Raw genomic sequence first — 6,889 nt, 5'->3', positions numbered from 1 at the left:
TGTCGTGGCCCCTGCGGGGGGCGGGGGGGGGGGGCCCTGCCAGCCCCAGGACAAAGCGTCCAGCGGGGATGGCCACCACTGGCTCCAGCAGCTGTCACAGACAACTCGTGCCACCAAAGCCCACCAGTGGTTCAGGTCAATACCCCTTTTATAAAAATAATTAAAGAGCAGTAAGCACTTGTCTTTCCTACCCAGGCAGGAGTTGTTTTTAAGTGACTGAAATCAGAACGATTAGTCATTAGGATTAACTTCAGTAGTCACTATCACCATAGACAGAAAATGAAATTAAACAGAGTGTGACCCAGGCTGTATCTCCAATTTTGATGAGCTAATAAGTTTTGGCTGAAAGGCTTTAAGTCCCACTTTGTATCAGATGAATGTGGTTATTCACAGCAGAGAAGATGATCTCTCATGCCTTCTAAATGAGCAAGTAAAACATCGCATGAATATTATATAGAATAGAAGGGTAAAAGAGTATAAAGGTAAAATATTACAAAGGAAAGATAAAGATAGCTAAGCAGCACTGCTTTACAGCTTCAATCAGCATGCTAAGATTTTACTTTAAAATCTATTTTTAGTAACTATTTATTTGCAGAAACATACCAAAAAATATAGGTGATACATCGCTTATATGATATTATGACAAGCAGACATGATGGGTGAAATAGTTTGCAAAAGTCATCCAACGAGACAGCCAGACTTCCTTGATGCTCCATGGGAAGTGTGTTTAATTGTACCATACCATATAAATTTATCATGAAAAGAAAAAAGATAGACAAAATACTGTGACAGATGCTATTTTAATAACTTCCAAGCACACTGAGAAATGTTTTAAGTTTGAACCAGAAGCTTCTGTTCCTAATTTCTCAAAAAAAAAAAAAAAAAAAAAAAAAAAAAAAAAAAAAAAAAAAAAAAAAAAAAAAAAGGAAAAGAAGGAAGGAAAGAAAGCAATCAAGTAATTGAAAATGGATGCAACTGCTACTCGACTCTGGAGGTTCTGAGGAATCTCTCTGATTAGTCATTTGAGACAGAAAGAAGCTTGATTTTCTCTACACCTGTCAAATGTCTTCATCATTACTGTTACAATAATATTGTATTTCAAACTACTAAGGTGATTTTATTTTTCACTGTACTAGACTTGAGTTTTCTATAGTTTCGATCAGTTTTGTGTGCATGCAGCAGAACTAATGAAAATAATTCATAATCACCATAGACCTGAATAAGAAGACTGGATTTTTCTTTCAAAGTCTAGAATAACGGTAGTAACAGCACATACTCTTTTTCATCTGAGAAACTCAAAATGTTGTGCAAACACAATTAAGCATCATCAGCTTGATACGGGATGATTTATTATAGTTTTGCAGATTGGTGGCTTGAGATTTATTAAATTAAGAAGCTTTTCCAAAGATGTACACAAATCAATAGGTAACTAAGAAAATTGCAACTAGAAATAAGAAAGAAACCAAATAGTAAAAAATATCACGACATATTTAACATTAGGCAGAACTTCACGTTGTCTCTCTATTGCTTTGAAGCAAGTGTGAATCAATTTTCATTTTAAAACAAATAAGGAGATAAATATGTAGAGGTCATCAGTTAAATCAATTTAATCAAACCATAATAAAGTTTGAAAAATACTGTGCAGCACTTTAAATAAAGAAGTACCAACAAGGGGGCTGGGAGAGATTACTTTCTTACCATTCTTACAGCTAGCAAATTAAGGTTAACATGAAGGAGTGGCTGACAAAAATGGTTCAATGGCAGCTGCTCGGTACACCAGGGCACAAGCAGGAGCTTGTGTCCCCAAAGGGACCATGATTCATTTTCAGGAAGGCCGATTAGGTTAAAATCGTAACCACAGCTTGAGACAACCCACCCTTCAAGACAGTTGTCTGCTCTGACACATGAGACGGCAGCTTCTCCAACCACCAAACATTGAATATTGGCCAGGATGCAGCATTTATCATTTTCTGCTTTCAACTGAGTGTGAGGAGACTGAACTGGAGCAATAAGACCAAATATCTCCCACTTAAAAATTTCCCTCAAACCACTTGAATGACTGCTACCTAATTTTACCCGGACTGGAGATAAAAATAGACAATCAGAAAACAAAATTGTGTTTCCTGAAGAATTTTCAAAAATGACCACCTAAATGCACACAGGAAATGCGGGGTATTTTAGCTGCTCCCTTGGACATGATATGTGTAATGAATGGTAAACTCTCAAAGCCAACTGAAGCCGTGTACCTTAGCACACGGCTATTATAGTACAAGAAAACTAACACCAACATATGAATAATTACCCTGAAAAGGCACAGTATTAATAACTTAGATGTCAAATTCTATTTCACATTCATGCAAAATTAAGATGGAATTTCTGAGGAACACTTCATGGAGAACAACTTAGGAAAGCTTTCATCACTCGGTCAATGCTTTAGCTCTAACCACTGGAAAATGCCATCTCACTCCATTTTATATCTCTATTAGTTCTATGTATTGCCTTAAATGTCTCAGGTGTTTAAACAGAGATTTTCTTTTGGTGTTACTCAATGTTTACTTTATAAATTGCTGTTGAAATACAGTGCTATAAATGGCAAATCCATTAAAATTACAGCTACTAACTGGCCCAGTTGTCAGGCTGTATATGAAATGAAGCTACGTAAAATCCTACTAGATATGCTTTTCTTTATTCTTGCAAGATGAAATTGTTGGATTTTATGCAAGTAAAGGGAATAGGATTAGAAACTGTGGTTTCTGGTTCTAGTTCCTGTATGTATCACATATATCTGACAGTCTCTCTAGATGCTGAGTATGCAGGAATTTGTGATAAATGTGATTCTTTCTGATCACAGACTATGAAAATGTCAGATGGAATTTTATAAGAGGTTATTTTTGCTCTGCAAGTGCTTTGGAGTACTTCAGGAAGAGTTCAGTAAAAACCCTATCTTGATTAGGAATTTTTATAGAAAAGGTTAAGCAAAATTTACAGAAAATAACAGCATTTGTCGCTTAGTTCTGGCAGAGAGGCTTAGCTCCTTTTTTTCTTGCTTAATTATATATATTATTTTCATTTAAGAGTCCTTTAGAAAAACTGTCTGGATAGGAAATTGTTCTGAATGTCTAATCAAATGAAAACGGACATTTTTTAAAGCATCAAAATATCATTATTAAACTATGTACATACCACACATTTAATTATCAAAAATCCTATCACTGCTGCAGCTTTTCAGAGAAGGATTGCGCATGATAGCGCCAAGAGCTGGAAAACACGAGCCGTATCTGAACACTGACTTTCTAACACACATATGGAGTTACTTCACTCTGAGCCTCCTGAATGCAGACTGTAGTTTGCAGGCTTTTTTAGTTTCAGGCACATCCAGTATAGCTCAATCATTGACATGTGTAGCAAAGCTAATACTCTGTAAAGCTACAGATGATACAAATTTAGCTACCTGTCCCTGAAGTGGATGTGGAGGCTTTAAAGAGGAAGGGAATGACTTAAGTGAAAAGAAATGTAGGTAACTTTTCCTAACTGAATGCAACAAATGTTTCAAGCCCTGTGTGCAGAAATTCCCTGCTTCACACTACAAAAAGAACTTGATATGAAAGCTTCCTGCAAGAAATACCAGTGATAACTGGACTTTTGCAAAGAAGACTTTAAGCATACTGAAAAGAAGCTAAGAAACAAGAAGTCTTTGTAGCAGAGATGTTTCAGCAGGTTGAAAACTTGTACCATAACCCTTCATGGCTGGAATATTACATACTAAGGAAGACTGACTATGAAGTTTGAAAGTTACCAACTCCTTACACCATGCTCAGACTGTGGCATGTGTACGTAAAGTGGAGAGGAAGGATATGGAAATACATCTGAGAGATGTTTTACTTAGAGGCCTTTCTGAAATTGCTGCAGTTGCTGAAACTGGAAACATTACTTATCCTGCTATTTATCTGGAGCCTACCTCAAAGAGGCAAAAGAAGTAGCATAAATAATAATTATAAAGCATTTTTAAAAGATAGTTATAACTGTCTTTTGTTTAACCCATCCCTTCTGGTGCTAGAGAACCTCTTCACTCCTCATCCTTTGTTTCAGTCTCCCTTCCTCCAGAAACCTCTGGGGACCTGCCTAACAGTCACTGGATCACAGTTCTGCTGACCAGAGGTGCTGCTCACAGTCTGATACACCCTTCTGTTTTTCACACCCTGCACAGTGTATTCATCTGTGTGAGTTATTCCTCTTTCTTAAAACATCATTGCAATCTCTGAAGCTGCCTTAAAACTACACCCACTAATAACTATATGACAATATAAAAGAGCCCAAGTTACTGCTTTGGGATGTATTCTAACAAAACATCCTAGAGATCGTCCTCTCTCATACACACACGTACATACAGTGTGTGATTTAACATAAATCCAGCTTCTGCAGTGGAATTCTGATTTCAGTCCTAAAAGGAATTTAAAATATACTGAATCACTTATCCTGCTTTGGATTCTCTACACAACTGTTGCCATCACAAAAATCAAAACCAGTTCTCCTAGAGTTACCACATGTGTTTACCAGAGATACTCTTTTATTCTCTGAGAATAGTTCAACAATGCAATCTGTCATCTACCTGTTCATGGAAATTTTGATCTGTGATGATCCTTTGATAGCAGTGATTGTATTCTATGTGTCCAATATCCTGGATAACAAGCTAAAAAGTAGCAGTTCTTTACAGTAGTTTAAAAGGATTCTTTGCCCTTTCTTTAAAGAGCAGAGGTCAGGCTCAATTGTACTTGGATGGAAGTTAATCCAGTATGCACTTCAGATGGATACATTTGAACACAAATCTGGAAAAACTGCTACATAAAAAAAAAATACCATCCTTCGATAAAGTGGTTTTAAAACTGAGAAGTAAATAAAATCCAGGCAGTTAACAACAATGCAGCTTTATGCAGTAAACAAAATAATTAAGAAATCTGAGAGAAATAATATGGGACAGTACAGACCTCCTCAGTGTTAATGCAATTTAATAAAACTTATGTATTACAAAGCAAATTCCTGTGCTTTAGTCTTAAAAGCATTCAGAATCTCACACTCTTCCACTTATGCCAGAGCAAACATGTTTCCATCACTAGGTTGGTTTTTTTTTTTTAGTTCTGTGGCATGAAAACAGAAATTAAATATTTTCCTGAAGTGTTGCAATTTCTAAAAATTGTGCGTGGCATTTTGCTATCACTTCCAGCAAGGAGTCTGTCCTTCTTGGAGACAGTTGGTGCCAGCAAAAGCTAGTGCTTAAGTTTGTAATACTTTGCTCCTGACCATGAGCAGTGAGGCTTCCCAGGTGCCAGGCCCATAGCTCTCACCTCCCACTCCTACAGATGTCCTGGTGATCATTCATCACCTCCGTGGTTTCCACTACGAAGCAAAAGGTCCTCAACATGCTTCTCAGCTGCTGTTTCATCTCACCATGACTAAAGAACCGAAGGTGTGCACGTCATCTCCAAGGAACAACCTTTAATGAATGGCCTGTCAGCCATGTCTCTCGTTAAGGAACAAAGGAGAAAAAGTTTGCATGGCAGACATCTTTTCCATAAATCCCACATACAGGAAGTGTGTGAAAGTGGGCTACTTTAGGAAAAATATGTACTGCAAGCTTCTTTTAATTTACTGGTATGTTACAGCTGTATCAGAGATTTGTTCTGTCAAAGGCATTTCCAGCTGCTTTAATCTAAAATGCCTGCCATAGAGAGTACCCAGAATATCAGCTTTTCATACTTTCTTGCCTACTAGTGTGGTTTACAAATAACTTGTGAAGGAGATGCAATCTTCAGGCTCCAGGAGGATGAATAGTTCAAAATCATCACAAATCATTGCTTAAACAAAACCAGTGGATTTCACTTGGGCTTGCACTGACTTCTCTGTTGTGTTTGAATAATTCCAGTAGGAGAATTTAACAGCAATAATACTAATGGAAATGGACTTCCAAAAAGAATTTTAGAGGCTGTTAATTCTGACTCCAAAAGCCTCTTTCCAGGCAAGAACAAGAAACACAGACAGTAGATGTACCCACTGTATGTAGAGTTTTTAGCATCTTTCAAGTTTTACCTGCCAATAGTTTTACTTGCAACTATTATAAATCTAAGCAAATTTTCAGAAAGTACTCAGGAAAAAAATTCTAAGTAAAAATTAATAATTGAATGCCTAACAGAGTTACCGATGGTGATATTCGGCCACTGATAAAAATGCAGCACCTTTACTTTTGTACAAACCTAATTCACCTTAAGGTTTGTAAAAAAGCAAGTATGTATGTGACATCTATATTAAAAAAACCCCAAGCTTTTAATTGAAAATGAGAATCAGAAAAGAATCAGGTTAAGTCAAGCTGAAGCCTGAATAGAATAGTATCATCAGAAGAAATAGTTTGTGTTATTCTCTTAAACCAACTTTTATGACAGACATTTGGAATATCTAGGTCTCATAAAGCACACATTAGACACCCTAAAGATCTCAAAATCTTGGTGAAACACTGATGTGTGGATCATTGGCAGGGGGAATGGAGGGAGGACAGCATGGATTACATGTGGATTAGAACTTGTTTTTAGAAAAAACTCATAAATAAACCACTTAGGCCCAGATTCAAGTCTCAGATATGTGGCATATATCACCAGATGCTTGTAAAAAAAGTTACTGCACTTTCAGACCTCGCCCTGAGTACTCTATTAATTTAAGCTGACATTTGATTTAGTATTTAACAGATTAGTGTGTGAAAATGCTTGTGCAACTGCCTTCTTATGTTTGACCATGTAGTTTCAAGGAGTTCACGGCCAAATAGGTAGAACAATGTGTAGTTGGTTTTAATGAACAGTTACAGAAAATACAACTTTTATGTGCAGAATTCAAGCCTTTTTTT

General features: G+C 36.7%; 1 protein-coding gene across 1 annotated transcript in view; it reads right to left on the bottom strand.

Moving 5' to 3' along the window:
- The window catches only part of LOC104496443 (histone deacetylase 9-like), a 137,657-nt gene that overhangs the window by 109,976 nt on the left and 20,792 nt on the right, over positions 1-6,889 (bottom strand). The window lies entirely within an intron of this gene.

This window comes from Buceros rhinoceros, unplaced genomic scaffold (assembly GCF_000710305.1).
Source record: "Buceros rhinoceros silvestris isolate BGI_N320 unplaced genomic scaffold, ASM71030v1 scaffold32887, whole genome shotgun sequence".
Lineage (NCBI taxonomy): Eukaryota > Metazoa > Chordata > Aves > Bucerotiformes > Bucerotidae > Buceros > Buceros rhinoceros.
The sequence above is the reverse complement of the archived record's forward strand: the minus strand, read 5'-3'. Positions and strand labels throughout refer to the sequence as shown.